The sequence below is a fragment of the Narcine bancroftii genome, chromosome 10 (assembly GCF_036971445.1).
Source record: "Narcine bancroftii isolate sNarBan1 chromosome 10, sNarBan1.hap1, whole genome shotgun sequence".
NCBI classification, from domain to species: domain Eukaryota; kingdom Metazoa; phylum Chordata; class Chondrichthyes; order Torpediniformes; family Narcinidae; genus Narcine; species Narcine bancroftii.
In genome coordinates this window covers 101,505,604-101,528,376 of record NC_091478.1, presented here as the reverse complement: position 1 = coordinate 101,528,376, position 22,773 = coordinate 101,505,604, and the positions used below count along the sequence as shown (strand labels likewise).

General features: G+C 42.5%; 1 protein-coding gene and 1 long non-coding RNA gene across 35 annotated transcripts in view; one reads left to right on the top strand and one right to left on the bottom strand.

Moving 5' to 3' along the window:
- The window catches only part of LOC138745038 (transcription factor Maf-like), a 374,863-nt gene that overhangs the window by 142,233 nt on the left and 209,857 nt on the right, over positions 1–22,773 (bottom strand). For 10 of the 33 annotated variants that reach the window (XR_011345929.1, XR_011345928.1, XR_011345932.1 and 7 more), the window contains 2 exons: positions 22,179–22,253; positions 20,697–20,839 (listed from right to left, as the gene is read on the bottom strand). The exons of 21 other annotated variants lie outside the window; for them this stretch is intronic. The gene's annotated coding sequence lies outside the window, so the exon portion shown is untranslated. The remainder of the gene's footprint in view (positions 1–20,696; positions 20,840–22,178; positions 22,254–22,773) is intronic. 2 more of the 33 variants (XR_011345940.1, XR_011345927.1) reach the window with 1 other exon arrangement.
- LOC138745042 (uncharacterized) overlaps positions 4,876–22,773 on the top strand; it is a 38,454-nt gene continuing 20,556 nt past the window's right edge. For both annotated transcript variants that reach the window (XR_011345976.1, XR_011345975.1), the window contains exons 1-2: positions 4,876–5,753; positions 22,237–22,389. This is a non-coding gene — a long non-coding RNA (uncharacterized lncRNA). The remainder of the gene's footprint in view (positions 5,754–22,236; positions 22,390–22,773) is intronic.

Below are 22,773 nucleotides of genomic sequence, written 5' to 3'. Positions count from 1 at the left end.
CCCAATTATTATGGCTAAGAGAGATTTAGATAGACACTTAAGGCACAGAAATGGGATTAGTGTCGATGGATATAATGGGCCATTTCTGTGTTATTTGACTCTATGATTCTGAATCCAGGTGAGTGGCCAGTGCAACGTGGAAGTCCTATTTCCATTGAATGAACATGTTAAAGTCTTGCTCTGGGGCTATAAGCACAAGAATCTCAGAGGTTCTTCCATTACTTTCATGTGGAAGTGGAGCAATTTTAACATTTCGATGGATGTTAAATGAAGACTTTGATTTGTGTTAAAAATCTCATGGAATTCATTTGAAGGATGGGCTGTCCCAAGCCATTATTTATCCATCAACATAAATGGGAATTGTTTGAATAGTTTAAGCAAATACAAGTCCTTTATATTCAGCATGGAGGCCCAACATGCCCTCATCAAGAGTCGATCTCGAAATGGGTGTAATCCTTTTCCTGAAAGTCCAGCCAACAGCTCCTTCACTGGAAGAACATGTTTCATCATAATTTTCTCTTTGAGGAAAGAAAGAATTTGGAGAGATCTGGCCTGATGGAAAAATATGAGGGAGATACCAAGAAGGCAGCTGAGAGGACAAATGAGCTCCTCCTATATAGTCAGAAGTAAATTAATATTTTCATTGAATTTGAGAAGTCAGATGAACTGTTGCTTCACTATCCCCCATTTTGAACTGTGACACCCTTCTGCTTTTAAAATGGATGGTGATCATGAGAAGCCTCTTTGTAGATGCACTATTCATATTTTAAATCAAACTTCATCTGCAGGGTCTTAAAGGTGATAATATCAGTATCATCTAGAGCTCTCACTTGTCTTCCTGCTGTGAGAACATTGGTTAATGCAAATCTTGTGCGTATTTGATTGTGTCCCCACATTTTAAATTTCCACACAGCATTCTAAGACTGAAATCATGTAATCAGAAAGCGATTTTGTTTTAATAAACAGGAAATTGTGGCTTGCATCTCACAAATTCCTGAACAACATAAAATCTTTAAACTTAGAGTTCATTTATAGTACATATGGGGTCCTTTAAAGTTTATCTGCAATAATCTGTCACATTTAACACGCTCTCATTGAGATCACAGATGCCAATCAAGGAGTGTAGAAGGGTAGACTTCCGATCAACTTTTCCCGTATTCCTGTGGCAGCGAGCTACCTATTAATACGATTACACCGCAGTCTGCGAAATTTCCTTCACAAAAAAATGAAGGCTGTTTTTCTGGGGAAAGCTTTGAGCCAAACAATGGGCCTCAATTTCAGTAAATACACTGGAAATAGAAAAAAAATGTTCAGAGCAATTTCAAATGTGCAAGGAGTGTGTCAAAATATTTGGCAAGATAATTTAAAGAGTTGACAGAAAACATGACCTCCTCATTTTCTGTAAAATTAGATAATCCTCTGAATTTAAATCTGCTCAGATTTGTCACTGAAAATTGTTCAGTCTGGCTGGTTGGATTCTCTACACTTTTTTAAAAAAGGGACAAAATGTAATCCTGCTCCTTTCAAAAGGCTGATCCTACTTGTTGCTGCTTTGCATTTTACTCCTTGAAACTCCCTGCTGAATCTTCTCTCTTTCTCCTCTGTTAAAATGGCTCAGGTACTGTCCCATCGATCAGATCATTGGTCCACTTCTCAGAGTTCTCCCATTCTGGACACTTGCCTTTACACTTGTTTCCTGCAGCATTGCTTAATGTAAATTTCTGTTGAATGTTTTCATTATCATCAACTTGGATTAATAATATTCTTAGAATTTCAATCTATTTGGTACTGTGCATTCTATTAATGACAAAGGACACATACATCCTCAGATCTGGAAGAGACTGCATTCAGTCTTGAAAACTTTCTTTCTGGCTTGTGTTTCCTAAGGATAGGCCATTTAAATTTAAATTTTAAAATTTTAAATTTATAAATACAGCATGGTGATTGGCCCTTCTGCCCCATTAGCTCGTGCCACTCAAATATCCCAATTAACCTCCCACCCACCCTGAAAGGTGGGAGGAAGCTAGAGTGCCCAGAATAAACCTACGCAGACGGGAGAATGTACAAACTCCTTATCGACAGTGCCTGGTTCGATCCTGGGTCACTGGCACTGTAATAGCGTCGTGCTCACCGCTACCCTAACTGTGCCTGCCCCATTTCACAAACTTGTTCATTTCACACATATTTAGAAATATTTTTGAGACTGAGGCAGAGTTGGATAAAATTTGAAGAATATTCCTTCGCTAAGTGTATATTCTTTCACTAAGTTTCCTCATGTCAGCAGGCTGTCTGATGAGGTCAAGGAGAGTTAGATCAGGGAAACTCCATGGATGGATGCCATTAAAATCTCATTAATCAAAGACCTTGTGCTCAGTCAGACAGTGATTGTTGTTGATTGTAGCAGGGAGAACTGCTCAATTTATTTTAATCTTTCAAGGCGACATTGCTAAATCCATGATCAATGGACGTCTACATGGATTGTGTTCACTGTTATCTATTTTCTGTGCTCTATTGGTTTCCACCTGCATCATCTATGAATGAGTCTATAGGTGCTTTCAAGCTGCCTTATAAAATGGGGTTAATTGGGCAATTTGCCCATTTAGCACCCCACTCACAAAGCAGCTTGAAAGGATCCGACCTGGTCAGTGTCGTCCAAAGTCAACCGGGTCCCTGCCCTACCTCGGAGGTAGTCAGGGAACCCAGGTAAACTTACCCAGGATGCATTGACCGGTGGCTTAAACAGCAAAATGGCCAATCCGGTTACTCCTGTGACATCAGCGCTTGTGCATTGGCATCACAGGGAAACCCCTGATTGAAGTGCCTGCAATGATCGGGGAGAAGAGAGAGAGGCCGCCGCCGCAGGAGAGAGAGGAGAGGGGTCGCTGCCATGGGGAGGAGAGGAGAAAGGTCGGGGGGTGACTGATGGCTGGTGGGGGGGGGGGGGGGGGGCGGGGGAGACTTACCAGTAGTTCCCCTGAGTGTGTGTCACATCACTTAACATGTCATCGTGGTGTCGGGATCCCCTTAAATTGCTGGGTTGTCAATTTAATGGGTCTATCCTCTGTGCAGCTTAAAAGATGATGGAAGCACCTTGGCCTCACTAGTCGCACCTGGGTCCTAGGAGGGCTACCCAGGTGATGCAGCTTAAAAACCCCTAGTGGTTTGCACCTCACAACAGGGTGAAAGCAAGTTATCCTTGATCCTGAGGGACTGCCTGAATGAGGACAAGGAGCTCACTTATCTAATCTACTTACTGCTCACTAGATTCATTTGGCCGATTGGTACTAGCCCAGAAGTGCATGATCTCATCTGTTTTCAGAGCTAAACCATATTAGGTCTGCCTTGTATGTTTTGCCAATAGATTGTTGTTTCAAAGGCAAGTCGTAGCATCCAGGATGTCACAAACTTTAACGCTGACATTTGTTTGACAGGTTATAGGCTGAGCCAAGGCTATGAACAATTTTAAAACAAGGTTGAGCAGGATTGAGAGCAGATTTTTAAAAAATGAGGGTTTTCTCTCAAAGTCTAGAGGTCGTTGCGGTGTACATTCTGTTATATCAGTGTGACAATTACATAGAAGAGCAGTGATGGTCTGGAGAGCAGGGTCTGGAGAGCAGAGCCTGAGGAGCAGACGCGGGAGGAGAGGCACAGCAGCAGAACAGTGATGGACAGGGGACCAGAGGCCTGGGACCAGAATGGTAATGGATCAGAGAGGAGAGGCCCAGGGCAGATCAGGGGCCTGAGTCCCAGCAGCAGAGTGTAATAGGGTAGTGATAAAAGTTGATCATGAACAACAACATAAACCAAGCAATTAACGTGATAGGAAATCAGAGAAGGGATTGGTTCTTGAGCATTGATCTTCCTGCCATCTAAAGTTAGCATGTGGTTTAAATATATAGATTGATCCAATGTGTAGAAGCATTGGAGGGCATCACAGACCTATGGAATGTGCTTCCTGTGTCACATGGAAACTCCAGGACATTTCCTGTGTATAACCGCAGGGGCTGGAAATGAATTTATTACTGTCATTGTTATGTTGTGAAGCATATTTCCTCTTTACAAGTACTGCATGCATTTCCTCTCAAAGATAGCATCATTCTGAGCATGCCTCTTTCTTAAGTGGGGAAATTGAGGACCCATTTGTTGTACAGAAGTAATTATTAACGTTTCAAATGTATTGGATCTGTTTTTCTTTTCAGTTTACTCAGTCGCTGATGTCACTATCGTCCGCCTGTGAGGCTGAGGGTTTCATCGACAGGATGTTTCAGAAGGTGGTTGTCCCCGCATCTTAGGAGAAAAACATCTAGTGGGAATGAATGGTCCAAACTGCAGTGATTTTAGTAATACAAAGTCCCACTAAATAGACGGGTCAAAAAATTGAAAGCCATAAGAGTGACAAATTGGATTAAAAATTGACTCATTGGCAGGAAGAAAGGAGACAAGGTTGGTAGGAGTCTTTTTTTTTCCCAAAGATCAAGATGTTTTCATTGGGGTTCTATATGGCTCAGAATCTCCAGTTTGTAGTATATATGATTCAGAGCTAACTACAGAAGGTGTGAAAGATAAGTTTGTAGGCAGCACAGAAATTCACCATGTGGTTGCAGTGAGGAGCAAAGGAGATTATATAGGGCAGAAAGTAACAAGAGTCCAAAATAATACATTTGGGGGATTGCAATACGTCAAGGGAATAAACAATAAATGGGAGAATATTGAATAGTGTTGAGGGATGGAGGGAGATTTCTAGTCAAGTCCCTCAAAGTGTTCCACAGTAGTCCGATCCAACAAAATCTTACAGTGAGCTATGTAACGTGATAGGGCGACATAGTGATGTACTTAACAGAGCCGCTGCCTCTCAGCACAAGAGACCTAGGTTCGATTCCGGCCTCGGGTGCTGTGCGTATGGAGTTGGCACATTCTCCTATGAGCATGTGGGTTTCTTACAAGTACTCCTCTTTCCTCTCAAATCCCGGGACGTGGGAGGTCAGTAGGTGAATAGCCCCTTAATGTGCCAATGAGTAGTAGAATCTGAGGGGGGAGGTGAGTTGATGGGGTTGTGGGGAGAATAAAATGGGTTTAGTGTAGGATTAGTGTAAGAGGGCCAAAGGGCTTGTTTCAGTGCTGTCAGACAAGTAAACAAAAGCCTTGTTATTCTTATGGAGTGACTTAACAGAGACAGAAGAGATGAAGTGGCAGAATTTCAGCTGCAAGGGCTTTGGATCAAGCCAATAATGGTAGTGCAAAGTAAATTTGGAATACCTCAGACAGTGGCAGAGCACCAGTGAATGACTGTGTCATAAAAGCAATTATGGGGACAAACAAAAGGACAGAATCTTCAGTGTTTTCAGAAACAGCTCCTGAGCCCAGATGAATGTAAAAGTTACGAAGAGCAATAGCATTGGATTGGATAAAATGTCAATACCATTGAAAGACAACCAAGTCTTGTGAGGCCTATTATCATGGGTTATAGTGAGGGGTGGTGGGGGGGAAATTTAAAATGAAAGACATATCCACAGAGATGAACTTCTTTGAAATACGTCGAGCCACATCATTGCCAACTGTAGATGGTGGTAGCAGGCTAGAGCCAGAACTATCATTTGGCCTCGTCATCGGCCCAGACCTGTAAGAATTCCTCAGCATTCCAGTGGGGGAAATCACCTCTTTGATCTTCTGCGGCTTAGACCTTGTGCATAATGTGAAATGCCTTTGACTTCAATGGGATTTGAATGGCTCACACTGAGAAAGCGAAAGGGAAGGTAAGCCACTTCTTAAAAATTACTTTGCTCTACTTTTATGTTTTTCATTATTTCTTTGAATATTTTAAAGGTTGTGGTAGATAGGATCTCGATAAGCAAGGGGTGAAAGATTACCATGAGCAAAAGGGAATGCAGAGTCATGATTACAATCAGATCAGTTGTGATGTTATCAAATGGTGGTGCAGGTTTACTGGACAGAGTAACCTTATTCCTGTTCCTAATTTGAATGTGTTTTTACATAACTTTATCATTTTATTTTAATTGTTGGCATATTTTAATGGTCTACTTCAACTTTAGTATTTTTAAATGTCTTTGCTGTAAGAGATGATTAAATGCGTGAAATTAAGAGACCACTAACTTCTACTGTGATGAAATGCTTCGAGAGGCATGTACCCAAGTACCCACTGCAATTTACCTATCGTCACAGTCGCTCCACAGCAGACGCAATATCGCTGGCTCTCCAGTCAGCTCTGGATCACCTCGAAAACAGCAATTCAAACATACGCCTGCTCTTCATTGACGACAGGTCAATACCATTATTCCCCCAGTGTTGGTCAAGAAGCTCCAAACTCTAGGTCTCTGTACCCCCCCCCACCCTGCAACTGGATCCTTGACTTTCTCATTGGAAGATCACAGTCAATACGAATCGGAAACAACATCTCTTCACTGATCACTGACTCAGGCGGACCCCAAGGATGTGTGCTTAGCCCACTGCTCTACTCATTATACACCCATGACTGTGTGGCCAGACACAATACCAATGCTGTCTACAAGTTTGCCGATGACATCACAGTTGTTGGCAGAATAATAAATGGCAATGAGGAAGTACAGGAGGGAGAGAGATCAACTCGTTGAATGGTAAAACGACAACAACCCTTTTTTATGGGCATGAGTCATACTACAGTTTTTATTAAATGAAAAATGTTAAAATACATCTTTCATGAAATATTTACTGTTGATATCTTGCACGTCGGAGCAATATTTTATAGGGATTTCTTTAAAGACATAATGCAACTATTATTGAATATGAAAGTTAATTGAGAATAAAAAAAAGTTGTTCCAATACTTCTTGCAGATATGAAAGGTTAGCCTTCAGCATGTTAAGTAAGGTTCATTCATGGAAATGTTAACCACAAAGCCAAGACCATCAAAGTTGGTAGAGGGACAGTTTGCTTCATAGAACAAATCTATCTGCGCTCCAATACAGCTACAAAATTCCAGTTTTCACAACAGCAATGAGTTAAGGTGCCATCTATATGCCGTGGCCTGCTTATAATGGCAACAATTTTGCGCTCAATATCAGCAAAACCGAAGAGATGATTGTGGACTTCAGAAAGAAGTCAGGGAAACACGACCCAGTCCTCAATGAGGGCTCAGTAGTGGAGAGGATCAAGAACTTCAAATTCCCAGCTGTCAACATCTCTGAGGATCTGTCCTGGAGTCTCCACCTTGATGCAGTCGCAAAAAAGGCTCTACTTTGTGAGGCGTCTGAGGAAATTTGGTTTGTCACCGAAGACTCTCGTAAACCTCTACAGGTAGCGTGTATTCTGGCAGGTTGAATCATTGCCTGGTATGGAGGCGCCAACTCTTAGGACAAAAATAAACTCCAGAGGGTTGTTCACTTAGCCTGAAACATCACAGGCATCAGACTTCACTCCATCGAGGACATCTACATGAGGCGGTGTCTTAAAAAAGCAGCTTCTATCTTCAAAGTCCCCCACCACCCAGGCCAGGCCCTCCTCACTCTGCTACCATCGGGGAAAAGGAACAAGAGCCTAAAGATGAGCACTCAGCAGCACAAGGACAGCTTCTTCCCCGCTGCCATCGGATTCCTGAATGATCAATGAACCAAAGACACGGCCTTACTTTTCATGCCCTGTTATTATTATTATTATTATTTTATTTTTTATGGTAATGTCATAAGATGGTCATAATATGAATGTTTGCCCTATCACGCTATAGCAAAACACCAAATTTCATGACTTGTTCATGTCAATAAATCCTGATTCTGACAGAAGGCAAAATATTGCACTATCTCCTCTCCACACCTACCCCCTCCCCCTACCCCATAAACACTGCCGTGGGTTTGTCAGCTGTCAATGGTTATCAAAGACATTTTGAACTTGGAATCACCACACTGTGACCTATGTAACACTGTCAACATCCAGGCCTTGCCTGGTTGTGAGATGGGGACTGCAACTGGTTCTCGTGTCTCAGAGGGTTCACGAGCAGCGATTCCAGGCAGGGTAAATGGTCTTTCCAATCTGTCCAGTAAAATACATGGAGAGTGAAGTATTAGATCAAGACCACTCCCACATGCTCCGGATATGAAATGTCTATAGAATTATCAATGACACTCAATTGAATGGGCACCCTGACAAGAGCTGTGAGATATACCATTTACTCTGGAGGGGGTGGTGCAATAAAGATCCAATTCTATCCTCAACTGTTGAAAAGAAATACAATAAAAGATTGCAGGCAATTTCAACTGCTTTTAATCCTGGCTTATTGTAAAATTTTTTTTTGCTTATGTTTTAAAATTTAGATATACAGCACGGTAACAGGCTATGTCGGCCAACGAATCCAGGTTGCCCAATTAACCTATAACCCCTGGTACGTTTTGAACAGTGGGAGTAAACCCGAGCCCCCAGGGAAAACCCACGCAGACACAGGGAGAACAAACAAACTCCTGATAGACAGCACAGGATTGAAACCTCTGTCCTGATCACTGGCGCTGTAAGTGTTGCGCTAACCGCCACGCCAACCAGCTTTAGAGTAAAAGGGGCAACGGGCAGGACCCCTCTCTGCCATGATGTGAAAATGTAACCAGCATTATTTTAACAGGTGCACATTCTTGGGTTTGAGGGCCTGCAGAGACAGAAAACATTTTTTTTTCCCATCAACAACCTTCTATTTTAATTTGCATTCAGCTGATGAAAATATTCAGTTATTAGATATTGGCTGATGTTGTGACTGTTGGTGTTAAAATCTGGTCCACAGGTGTTAAATCCTGACTGTAGTATTGAATCTAGCAGCCCTTTTTGGATAGGGTACAGATTTGCAGTGATGTATGCTTGACACCACATAAGGGAATCTGAATTGTGGTGTAGAGTTCCTGCTACTAGATCTCATTGGCTGCACTGGGAGAGTTTAAACCCAGTCTATTTTACAGGCTGCTTTTGCTCACATTACAGTGTTGGCTTGTGGGACGGAACAAAAGATTTTTTTCTCTCCCTTCGTATGTGTCATGAAGCCAAATATCACACATTACCTCTGATCCAGGAGTTCAAGACGAAGTGAGGCTAGACATACCAGGATAGCAGCAAATCCTTCATGAAAGGACAAATGAGAGGTGGCAGTTTAATATGCTTGGTCGCCACACCTGCTACAGTGTTAGGTCTGGTTAACCTCTTAATGAATTACCAAGTTGAAATTTATGATCTAGTTTTTATCGTCTTCTGCAATTAAAATTTTGGACTCAACAATCGCATTGTGGTGGGGGGGGGGGGGAAAAAGCTTGATTTAGTTTCACCCTCTCTGTATCAGATATAGTTTGGTTGCATTTCAACTCACAAGAATGATCCTGGCGACGAGAGGGTTCATGTATGAAGCGCGTTTGGTAGCTCTGCACATATATTTGCTGGAATTTAGAAGGATGAGGGGGGTGGTGGATCTCATTGAAACCTACTGGATAACGAAAGCACTCGATCGAGAGAATGTGGAAAACATGTTTCCCGTAGTGGGAGAGCTCAGGACCAAAGGGCACAGCCTCGGAATAAAAAGATGTCCCTTTAGAACAGAGATGAGGAGAATGTTCTTTAGCCAGAGGGTGGGGTATCTGTGAAATCCATTGACAGCTGTGGAGGCGAAATTATTGGGTATATATGAAGCAAACGTTGATAGGTTCTTGAGTCATAGGGGAGACAAAGGTTATGGGGAGAAGGTAGGAGAATGGGGTTCAGAAGAAAAATAGATTGGTCATGATTTGAATGGTGGAACAGACTTGATGGGTTAAATGGCCTAATTCTGCGACTATATCTTGTATATTTGCTTTTGTACAAGTGGTAACACTGCATCAAACTGCAGCGCCCGGTTAGGACTTCTGGGACCCTGGTGCGATTACTGGGTTGTGGGTGCAGGATGCCCCTTTCAAATTGCAGCCAGACCTACCAGTTTAAATCATCAACCCAGCGATCTAAGGGGGATCCCATCCCCGCAATGATGCGGTGAGTGACACATCACACTCTCACCAGAAGTACCAGCCATCAGTCGGCACTTTCATGCAATACGTTTTTGAAGTAACATACGATGTGTTGATGCTATCAGAAAGCACACGTCACTATTATTGGGGATGGACTGAGCAATATACCCTCACTCTATCTGTTCTATTTAATCAGTTGCTTCCATTTCTGCAGTGACTTGTGCACCTCAACCTTCCAATGAAGTCTCGATGCAGAAACAGCTTAAGAAAACTTGGCTTTTCTCAGGATTCAATAACCAAAGGTTATCATTGCCCAAAATGTACCACACAACTGTGCATTCCTGGATCATTGGTTAATAGACAATAGGAGCTGGAGTAGGCCCTTCGGCCCATCGAGCCAGCACCGCCATTTTACAGATCATGGCTGATCACTACCATCAGTACCCCTTTCCAGCCTTATCCCCATAACCCTTAACTCCTTTGCCCACTAGAGTCTTATCTAACTCTCTTTTGAACATAATAACATCATTAAAACTGTTTCAGCTTTACTGCTGACACCATGATACCCTGTGTTCCAAATACAATACTGGTATTAATAAATAAAGGATTTGGTTATATCTCCAGTTTTAATTACCAACTGAAAGAAGCCCTTATATAAAAATAAAAGCACTCCCCTCAGCGACGTGCCGCTGGCGCGACAGGGCAGGGAGCGCTTACTGCTGCGAACGCCACTCCAGTTCGTGGCAACGGCTCAATGCGGGAATGCAGGAGCAATGGCTGTCTTCCTTACCCATAAATCTCCCACGCCACTAGAACAACTCTGCCAGCACCATTTCCCCTTTCAAACCTCCAGAACAGAACTCCTGGGTAAGTTTTACTGGGTTCCCTGACCACCTCTGAGGTAGATCAGGGACCCGGTTGGGTTCTGACTGGGTTGACCAGTTAGACCCTTTCAAATTGCCATGTTACTCTTGGTCGCTAACCATGCAAAGTGCCCGGTTGACCCCATTTTACATGGCAGTTTGAAAGGGCCTATAGAAAAATACTGACTAGCACTGTGAGTGCTCATGGAATGAATAGAATTAGTCCCACCATTACCAGCGAAGAACTCTAAAGATTGTAAAGATCCATGAATGAAATGCTGCAAATATTGGAGAGATTTTTCATTCAGTGTCTCCCTCCCACCCCCCCCCCCCACCCCCCCCCCCACCACTGTGGTGGAGTATTCCATCTCTCGGACAACAGTAAAAACAAATGTTTTTGGCATTCAAAGAAAAATTAAAAGCTTTACAATGCTATGAAAAACAACAATTCCAAACAAACAAGAAATAACAAAACATATTTCAAAATATTCAAATAAACTCAGACAAAAACCTTTGAAAAAAATATATTTTTATTTGTTTTATTCCCTTGATTTCGTAAGGGATTAATTACATTAATGGTAACATAGACATGAAAAATACTAGGCCCTTTCAAACTTCCATTTAAAATGAGATTAACCGGGCAATTTGTCTGGTTAGTGCCCAGTTACGCAGCAGTTAGAAAGGGTCTGACCTGGTTAACCCCATGAGAATCCAACCAGGTTAGTTAGTTCATTCTGATCTCTAATTGCCTTTGAGAAGGTGGTGGTCTTTATGGTCTATTCTAATCTGTGTGTGGCAAGTGTATCCAGAGAACTCTCGGGAAGAGAATTCCAATACTTCATCCAATTATCATAAATAAATAGCAATAATTTTCACAGATAGCTTGGCGTGTGAATGAGAGGCATCTGCAAGTGTTGTGACCTTTCTTCTAGATGTCAGAAGTTTGCTGGTTTGCTTGATATGGTGGAAGGAGCCTGGGTTAAATAATTGCAGCATATCTCATTAATGCAGCTAATGGTCCACCAGTGAATGTGTAATGGTGCAAGGCACAAAGGTGCTGGATAAACTCAGGTGGTCCATGCAGGATCTTTCAGAAGGGTAGAGAACCAATGTTTTAGGCCTGTGCCATTCATCAAAGTATGAGCAAAAAGCAGGCTGTGTCTGAATAAAAAGGAGGGAGGGAGGAGAGAAGGGGGGGGGGGGGAAAGGAAGAGCATGTAATGGAATTGGGTACTGATATAGCTTTTTTTTTCGTGGACACGTTAAACTTTTTGGGGGTTGCTGGAACTTGTGCAATTCTTGATTGCGATTGATACCAAGCTGTTGAACCATAGCATAGAGCTTGATAATTCCATACATGGGTCACTGAGAGGAGATGAGTAGCTCAAAATTATCCTTTGTTTTAAGTTGAAGGGGATGAGTGTGGCTTCTTTACCGCTACACTGATTGTGTTCAGTCTAATGTGGACCAAAGTTGGCATTTGGTTTATAGTCCAATGGTTCTCAATCTTTTTCTTTCCACGCACATACCTTCAAACATTTGGTCTATAAAAGATGAGCTCAGTGTAAACCAATGGTTCTCAACCTTTCTCTTTCCACTCACATGCCACTTTAAGTAATGCCTATCCTATCGATGCTCTGTGATTAGTCAGGGATTACATAAGGTGGTATGTCAGTGGGAAGAGAAAGTCTAGACCCAATTGTTAATGAAATATTTTCCTTGAGAAAAATTGTATTAGCCCATTTCCTTTGGAGTGATGAAACTGCACATTAACAAGTTAAAGAGGTACGATTAAAACAGTGGTTTTCAAACTTTTTCTTTCCACGCATACCCCATCTTAAGTAATCCCTGACTAATCACAGAGCACTGACGGCATAGGGATTACTTAAAATGGTATGTGAATGGAAAGAGAAAGGTTGAGAACCACTGGTTTACACTGAGCTCATCTTTTATAGACCAGATGTTTGAAGGAGCTGGAAACATATTGTGTATAAGGCTTCCAGCTAACTAAAGCGATTTTGATCATTCTTGGGCTAATTTCAGTCCTTCAGTGGCTGACAATAATGGGACGTTATGTTTTAGGAGTGGACTGTATTGAATTACTTGATTGCTGTCGAATATAGCTGTGTAGGTAGAGAAACATGTAACATGACACCTTCCCTTGTGTTGTCAGTTTCAGAGTGTTTCTTTCACACCATTACAATACAATATTAAAGGACTCTGTAACCTTTACCCAACCATGAACTTGTTTTCAAATTGATTTTTACTTTATTTCTTTTGTTTCTTCACTGTCCAAAAGCAGAAGAAAATTAAAAATGGTGGTGGGGTGGGGGGGACGGAGAGACAGGACATTTTTTGCCAAGTTTAAGATTGTTGAGATACAATTGGTATTGCAAGGACAGGACAGGATAACCTTTCCAGTAGTGACCAAAAGTATTCATTTTGCTGAAATGTGACCTGAGAGAGTGAAAAGTGTTTTAGAATTGCAAGTCTTCTTTCATTTGGGTTGATTGAGGCTGATTGAGATGCCACTTAAAACTTTAGCCTTCCCATTGTAAAGGAGAGGATCCCTCTCTCTGCACTGCCTCGCAACAACCAAGCAGCCCCCAGCACTGAACAAATGCACACCTAAGAAAAGGCTTCATTTCAAGTACCTGAGACAATGAGTTGGTTGAATGCACCCGCCTGTTGAAAGATTCTAGTTTCATATAAACTTAAAAACTGAGGGTGATGCTTGTAGAATACTGAGGCAGGGCTGTTCTACCAGAGGTGCTGAGTTTCACATGCTGCCAAAGATCCTCAGCACTACTTAAGACAAAACTTAAAATGTCTGGGTCGCTAATTATCACTCACTCAACATTTCCTTAATTTGTTGTTGTCACGTTGGTGGCCTATTGGGTATGGTACAGCAGCGTAGTTAATGTAATGGTTAGCCCAACCAGTGACACGGGTTCGAATCTGGCTCTGTCTGTAAGGAGTTTGTACATTCTCCCTGTGTCTGCGTGGGTTTCCAACTCCACCAATTAGGGTATGTGGTATTGTTTACGACAGGAGAAGTTATTGGTGTTCTTCTATTGGTGCTCTTTTGAAAGCGTGCTGACTTACTGCCTTCCCATGTGGTTTGCCTGCTGTATGCAGCAGATAAGAAGGATCTTCAGAGGGTTATCAATACGGCCCAGAAGATTATTGGGTGTTACTTGTCCTCTTTGGAGGATTTATTTTAATCTTGTTGCATTGGGAAGGCAGCCAATATCCTTAAAGATTCTACTCATCCAGGCTATCATTTGTTCGACCTATTGCCCTAGGGTAGACTATATAGGTCCATGAAATCATGGATGAATAGTCTCAAGAACAATTTCTATCCCGGAGCCATCCAAGAATTAAACTCCACCAATTAGTGTATTTTGTATTGTTTTAATGCTACTGCTTTTATCTTTTGTTTCTATTGTTTTATATGCTCTTGTATGTTGTATTTGTGAGTATTGTGGGTTGCTTTTTTAATCTTGTTGCATTTTCTTTTGCAACGACAATAAAGTACTTACTTCCGTTTTCTCCCTCCTTTTAAAATGTATAGGGATTGTAGGTTAATTGGGGTATTTGGTGGCATGGGCTACATATCTAAATTTAAAACATTAAAAATTTCCTTGTTAATGGAGGCTTGTTGACTGCAAATTGCTACCATTTGTCTTGCATCATAACAGTCAGAACTCATCAGAAATTGGATTCAGTGCTCCACATGGACATCCACCGGGCAGTTCAAATCAATGGGTGGGAAATAGATAGCTTCCCAATCAAGTCTGGAGTTAAGTAGTGTTGCCTGCTCTCTCCTGTCTTGTTTGTGAGCAGCAAAGAGCCTTTTGGTGAATCCATCAGGAAGGAACGAGGCCATAAAATTTCCAACATCGACCACCTCTGACTTGATGAATATTGGGGTATTATCAAGCAAGTAACTTCATAGAGAGCAAGAGAGAGAGGAGAATCTTAATATGATTCTAGAAGTTTTGTAAAGAAGGAGGAGAGAGGTCCATACCTTAAGATTATGAACAACACCAGGAATGTTTACACACTACTTCATTTCCAGCACTGATTCTTCACCTATCAAAGATCACTATGATTTAAGCAAGGATTAGGAAAGAGCTTTTGAATTTGTGCCTTGAATGCCTATATCCACTCAGGAATGCAGAGTGCTTGGAGGCAAGTGATGATGTGGAGTATATTTGCTTTGTCAATACACTTGCAGGGTAATCATAATGGACAAGCAGCAAGCAAACAATTAACAACTTGTATTCACAGAGCATCTCCACCTAGGCATCCTGAAATGCTTCAAGGCCGAAGTGTTTTTGAAGTCCCATTTGTGAAGAACATATTCCCACAGAAGCAATGAGATAACTGACCCAATAAATCTGGTTTTTCTTTGTTAATTGAGGGTATACTCTGCTCCTGTTACCATGGGTAACTTACCTGCATTTAATGACATTGGATCTTCTGTAGACACAGAGGGAGGCCAGACATTGAATCTGAAAGATATTTTAGTGAAGCCATCAATCTACTTTTTCCTGGACAGTCCTTATGATTTTCAGTTTGGTGCGGAGATTTCTTTGCTGAAGGTTTCCAACAAGGGTCATGGTATCGAATCATGGAGGTGGAGTGATGAATGTAGGTATATTCCTTGACTATCTTGTCCTGTGAATGCATCTGATCTGTTGCGAATGGGTCTAATTTCTCTGTTGGCTGTCCTTCCATAACCGATACTTCTCAAATATCAGATGAAGAGAAACTCACTCTGCAAATAGGGTGGTGAACTAACAAGTTTCCTATTTTGAGATCAATGCGAATGAACAGCAGTGTTGCGGGATTTTCCAAGTTAACTGAATGCTCGCTGAGAAAGCATGCAATGAATTTTCTTTTTAAAACTACAGCTTTACATTGATTGCCAGAGATTTGCAAAACAAGGTACAGATAAACATGAATGAGACAACTACTCCACTCAATTGTTAAGCTTTCTCCCACTCTTTCTCACGTCACTTCATCCCTTTCCCTCTCATATACCTTAAGCTACTTGCTTCGCTCCTTGGAAGGAAAGAGCTCACAATCTCACTACAATCAGTTAAAGAAGTTCCTCAAAGTCTTGGGAGGGATAAAGATTTATTTAATACGTTTATATCTTGGAGCCTTCTATAAATTTCCTCCAGACCTATCCATAAGCAAAAGGTTGACCCACCATATATATAAAACACCCCAGCAGCACAGAACATCACACACACCTCACTCTCCTCCATCTCGACTTCCTATCGTCTTGAACCATGTGCAATTCTGGACCATCCCACTGCAGCCAAACTCTCTTCTCCCTCCTTCAACTGAGGATAAGGTTTAAAGGTGTGAAAGTGTACACTATCAAGCTCTTGCATGGACTGTGCAATAGATTTCCCATGCTGTCCTTATGTACCAAGTGACAACTCAACACACCCGAATGTGCTGTTGCTCCTCTACCTTGTATTCCTGCTAGAATTCACTTGCGAGACTGCTTTAAAAATAAACCCTTCTCATTGTACCTGGCAAAATGTGACAATAAACTTGTCAAATGTTCCTGTCATTTAAAAATATTCTTTATGTGATCCTACGTGGCTCAAAACAATGTGTTCGACGAGGCGATACAGTGGGCCACCTGAACTCTCTGCTGGGTGAGGTCCCTTTCGCCGTAACACAAGGAGCTACCACTCTGGCTATAGCCCGGGAACATCTGATGCCACGGAATGTGGTGCTTGCTCGACACCAGTTGCTGACTAGACGCCAGAAACCCGGGGAAAGTGATGCTGCCTAAGCACTGGCCCTCGAGTCGCTGGCAAACGAATGTGATGTCAGGGCAGTCACTCTAGCCAAAACACTGAGAAGTCCCATGCGGTCCAGTGAAATGCTAGAAACCGAAAAGGAAACATCCAGGAGTGCTGGAACCTCAAAGGAAAGAAAAGGGCAAACTCCTGAAATAACTCCTGTGATAAGAGCTGGCATCCCAGACAGAAGTGCCTGGCTCAATTTGCTACCTGCAGCTTTTGTGGGAAACTTGGCCACTTCCCTAAAGCATGTAAGGTGAAAAGTACTCCCTCTGATAAGAAGAAGAGGACAAGCACCAAGAAAATCCATCCTGGAGCTGCAGGAATGGAAGACAACTGTGAAAAGGGGGAATCTTCAGACGAACAGGCTGAATCAACTTCAAGTGACAGCGAAGTGAGATCCCCTGTGATAGCTCAATTGACTGTAAAGCTTGGGGGATGTTATGGACTGAAATGGTCGACTATGAAGGGGGAGGTGAATGGTGAGACTCTTGGTTGTCTAATAGACTTGGGGAGTACTACATCCACGAGAGAATTGCCAGAGCCTTAAATTTGCGGAGATATCCAGAAAATCGAAAGATATCAATGGCTCGTAGTGAACTGACAAAAACTGTATGGGACAAGTGTAAAGTTACTTTAAATTTGCAGGGACATTGCCTTGCTGATGTGTGGCTTTTTATTATGCTGGAGCTCTGCGCCCCTGTGATACTGGGGTTAGATATTCAATCTCAGGTGAACAGTCTAGCCACTACCCACACTTACCATCCTCCGCGCTAGTTATTGCGGTCTGTCCGCATTAAAGATCAAAGCTCCTTCCCTTTTCAGTGATTTATCCCCTGAGTGTCAGCCGATTGCCACTAAGAGCTGTTCTTACAGCAAAGAGGATCGGGAGTTTATCAAAGCAGAGACCCAGAGACTGCTTAAAGAGGGAGAAATTGAACCTAGAAAGAGTCCATGGCGGGCCCAAGTGGTAGACGTGAAAAATCACACTAAGAGACAACTGGCTATTGACTACAGCCAGACAATCAACCGTTACACTAACCTGGATGCCTACCCCCTGCCACGCATCAATGAAATGATTAATCAGATAGTGCAATACAAAGTGTACTCCACTATCGACCTCAAAGCAGTTTATCATCAAATCCCCATTAAGAAAAGGGAACGGCCCTATACAGCTTTTGAGGCTGATGGGGGGTTATACCAGTTTAAAAGGGTACCTTTTGGGGTCACTAATGGTGTGTCCGTGTTTCAGAGGGAAATGGATAAGATTGTTAGGACGTATGAGTTACAGGGTACGTTTCCATATCTGGATAATGTCACAATCTGTGGGAAAACACAGGCTGATCACGACAACAACTTAAAGAAATTTTTAGCAACAGCTAAAGAACTCAACCTTACATTTAACGAGGGCAAATGTGTGTTCAACGCGACAGAGCTACCCATTCTGGGCTACATTGTCCGCAAGGGTGAAATCCTCCCCGACCCGGAAAGAATGGCCCCCCTTAAGAAGTTGCCACCCCCAAACTCAGCAAAAGCCCTTAAAAGGTGTATGGAATTCTTTTCTTACTACTGCAAATGGGTTCGGGACTACGCCACGAAGGCACGCCCTCTGTTTGACACTAAATCTTTTCCTCTCTCTCCAATGGCCTTGAAGGCTTTCGAGAGAATTAAAGCTGATATTGCCAAAGCTGCACTCTCGTCCATTGACGAGGATGTCCCATTCCAAGTGGAAACTGATGCCTCAGATTGTGCCTTGGCAGGAACCCTTAATCAAAAGGGCAGACCTGTGGCATTCTTCTCCCGCACATTATGCAGACCTGAACTTAAACATCCTGCCATTGAAAAAGAAGCCCAGGCTATTATTGAAGCTGTTCGCTACTGGAGACACTTTCTAGCTGGCAGAAAATTTACTCTTGTCACTGATCAGAAATCTGTAGCCTACATGTTCAGTGCTAAACACAAAAGTAAAATCAAGAACGATAAGATGGCACGCTGGCGAATAGAACTCTCAACTTATAATTATGAGATCCAGTACAGACCGGGCAGGTTAAATGATCCCTCTGACGCATTGTCTCGATCTGCTGCTGGTGTTCAGCTAGAGGGGCTAAAAGAGATACGTAGCAGACTGTGCCACCCAGGAGTCATGAGGTTCTTCCAGTACATAAGGGCTAACAACCTTCCTTACTCTCTGGAAGAAGTCAGGAAACTGACTAAAAGCTGTCCCGCTTGCACAGAATGCAAACCGCAATACTTCAAAGCTCCGGAGGCCACTCTCATCAAGGCAACCTGACCTTTTGAGAGGATTAGCTTAGATTTTAAAGGACCGTTACCTTCCAACAACAAAAATGTACATTTCCTTACTGTAAATGACGAATATTCCAGGTTTCCCTTTGCGATACCCTGCCCTGACATCTTGTCAGTGTCTGTCATTAAGTCACTTGACAGAATTTTCAGTACTTTTGGTTTTCCAAATTACATTCATACTGATAGGGGCTCAGCATTCATGAGCGCTGAACTGCAGTGAGCCCTGCTATGGAAGGGGATTGCCACCAGCTGTACCACGAGCTACAATGCGGAGGGTAATGGGCAGGACGAAAGGGCTAATGCTACAGTCTGGAAAACTGTTAATCTTGCTTTAAAAACACATGGTTACCCTGTTACCCGGGGGCAGGAGGTGCTGCCTGAGGCGCTACATTCTATTTGGTCATTATTGTGTACTGCAACAAATCAAACACCTCATGAACGTATGTTTGCCTTTCCTAGGAAATCAGGAACTGTGATGGACTGGCCAGCCTGTTTATCTGAGCCTGGAACCGTGCTGCTGAAGAGCCATGCTCAGGCACAAAAAACAGACCCCCTAGTCCAAGCAGTTCAGCTACTGCATACCAACCCCAACAATGCTCATATTAAATTCCCAGATGGGAGTACTAAGAGATCTGGCCTCGCCTGGTTCGCCTCTTCTTCACACCCCTACTCAGAGTGAGCCTGAGAGATTGTGCTCAACCCCCCAGCCTGTGACCCCTAATAAGTTTTCAGATGGCCATGCTGAGGCTCCATTGCCTCACGCTGGCGATTCTGGAGCGGGTCCAGAAGTCAGTCCTTCCCACACTACAGACCCAGGAACTGTACCAGTTCCCAAGGTTGCAAAGGAGCCACCTGTTTTGAGAAGAAGCACCAGAATTCGTAAACAACCTGATAGGCCGACATATTCATAAAACATCTCATTATATTTTGATTGCTTGCTAGATACTGGCATATTTTGGCTGTTAGAGTATTCTCAATACCAAACATGGTATTCATGTCTTTCCTAGTAGATGACCATTTCATTTTAACCCTTCTTCTGCCGGAGGAGACTGTGGTGAATGTCTGCCAAGCTGCCTGTCTCCCTTCTGGCGAGCCTTGCTGTACTAACATTGGCTGTACATTATCTCTACTGTTAAGGACACTCCCCTTGGATATAACTGTATATGCACCCATTGTCTTTTATTATTGTACCATGAGTTTCTGCTAATAAAAGTCATGATTATTGTTTGACCACATCGTCTTTGTCTACTTTATCAACTGGCACTTCACTGGTATCGAGGTGCCATTGCACAGGACAGGAAAAGACAACAGACTTGTGAACTCAGCCAGTGCCATCATGGGCATTAGTCTTCTCTTCAACTACAAGAGGCATTGTTTTAAGAAAGCATCCTCTATCGCCAATGACCCTCACCAACCAGGTCATGCCCTCTTCATGCTGTTACCATCAGGAAGAACGTACAAGCATCTGAAGATGCACCCCAGCAGTATGAAAACAACTTCTTCCCCTCTGCCATCAGATTTCTGAAATGGACAATGAACCACAGACTCTAGCTCATTAATTAATTTATTTTTCAAAATGTCATTTATAGTAATTTTTGTACCTGAGAAACTGCTGCAAAATCACAAATTTTGTGACATATTCATGACATATTCAGTGCATCAGGGTGCATTACTAAAGGGAAAAAAAATTGTCAACAATTTGGGTTAAAACATTTCATCGGGATTAATTGAGACTGGTTTCTACCTGAAACACCGACAATTCCTCACTCCCTGCAGCTGCTATTCAACCTGCTGGACTCTTCCAGCCAATGGTTTTATTTTTGGTCGTTATTTCAGCATCTGCGGTCTCTTGCATCTTCCAAACAATGTCGCCACATGCATTCAGTTCTGAGAAGAGGAAACCATGGTGAGGGGTTGCATCTTTTCAGAAAGTTTGAGCAGGTTGGGGATTCTTTCTCCAGAAAAGAGAAGATATGAGTCATTTGGTTCAGGTCATGAAAGTGTTTGAAAAAGTGGCATGAAAAAGATTTTTAATTTTGCTGTGAAGACCAGACCCACAGCAAAAAAAAAGAGTAATCCTCAATAAATTCAAAAAGAAACTCTAAAGAAATCTTGTTGATCAAAGAGTAATTAGGAAAACACTTTACTGGTGCTCATTTATTGACTGTGTATTCAGATTAGTTGCTGTTAATTTAATTTATGTTCTAAAAGATTTAATCATTCAGTTTGCTCTTTTGTGTGATGATCTTTTACAATTGGATGGCCTAAATTTGAAAGAACATTTAATTTTCTGGCAGAGGCAGACATTTGAGTTTTGAGATTTGAGAAGTGAAATCAGATAACCACAGTTCACAATGTAAGCCTGTCTAAGTGACTGGGATCACAGCGGCATTTTCCATTTCCCATCACACACAACACAAACAGTGAATCAACATGGACCAGATCCAACCTTGCGAATAGAATACTGGAGACCGTGGCTTTACCTCACCAGGGACCTTGCCGGCATTCCTTCCTACACTCGTAACAATTTGGCTCAGTGGTAGCAACTGGTCTTCAAGTCTAAAGGTCATGGGTTTGAGCCCCACCATAAACTTGAGCACCTAATCTACTGATGCTGCCAAAGGGACCGCTGTACAGGGACCTGTAGCTGGGATGTTAAGTACAGTTTCTGCTTGCATATCAGTTGGATGTCAAACATCCCATGACATTTTCTTGAAAGCCTGCTTGAGAAACACATTTTGAAAGAGGTTGGGGGAGAATACATTCACGTCCTATTTATTGCATTGAAATTCCAGTGGCAATTTCAAGGGCAAGGGGCACGTGTGCAAATATTAGACTGACTACAATATCACTCACTCAGTGACTTCAGAATGCACGAGTGCGTCCTCTCATTGTCAGGTGAACAGAAAATCCTGCAGATGCTGAGGTCCAATGCAGTACATAAAAATGCTGGAGAAACTCAACAGGTTTTGCAGCATCCCTAGGAAGTAAAAGTCACTCAGTGTTGCAGGCCTGAGCCCTTTGTCAGGAGAGCAGCCCTTCCTATTATTGTAAGGACTTATTTATGTATTTAACACTGATGACCAAAGATAAGATAAAATCATGGGAGTGTTATAGGACAAAAGGAGACCATTGATTCCAGAGAATCTGTGTAGGATCTCTGAAGAATCTACCCTCTTCTGTCCAATTCCCCACGTTTTTCACCAGAGACCTGTAAATTACTTGCCTGTATTGCCTATTCACTTTCCTTCTAAAAATCCCTGTTTGTATTGTGTCCACAATAGAGCGAGTTCCAGATCATCTGCAACATCCATAGAATCTTGAGTCAGTTTGGAGTGAACTTGTGGAAGGTTACATGCTCATGGTTCTGCTGCCCATTGTCCTTCTAGGTGGTAGAAGGGTCATGGGTCTGGAAGCTAAAGCTGATTAAAGCCCGGGTGAGTAACAACAATGCATTATTATCTATGACATATGAAACAGATGAGCTGCGATCCAGATCAAGCAGCCTGATTTTTCCCAGATTGAGAACAGCCATTCTCAACAGAGGCCATGCACACCAACTCCCTCCCTCCCAGGGCCACTGCGCATTTATGGGATTGGTAGCAGAGAAGAATGGAAGAAAATAATGACATGTAATTGCTTCCCAGGGAAGGGAGCCCGTAAACTTTGAGCAGAATCCTAAAGGGACTAATAGCCAAAGAAAGTGGCTGGTGGAGAGCCTTTTGACTCTTATTTGAAATGCATTTGGAAGCAAATATGACAGTAGTATTTAAGGAGCTTCCAGAATATACAGGGAATAGAGCAGTGGTTCTCAACCTCAT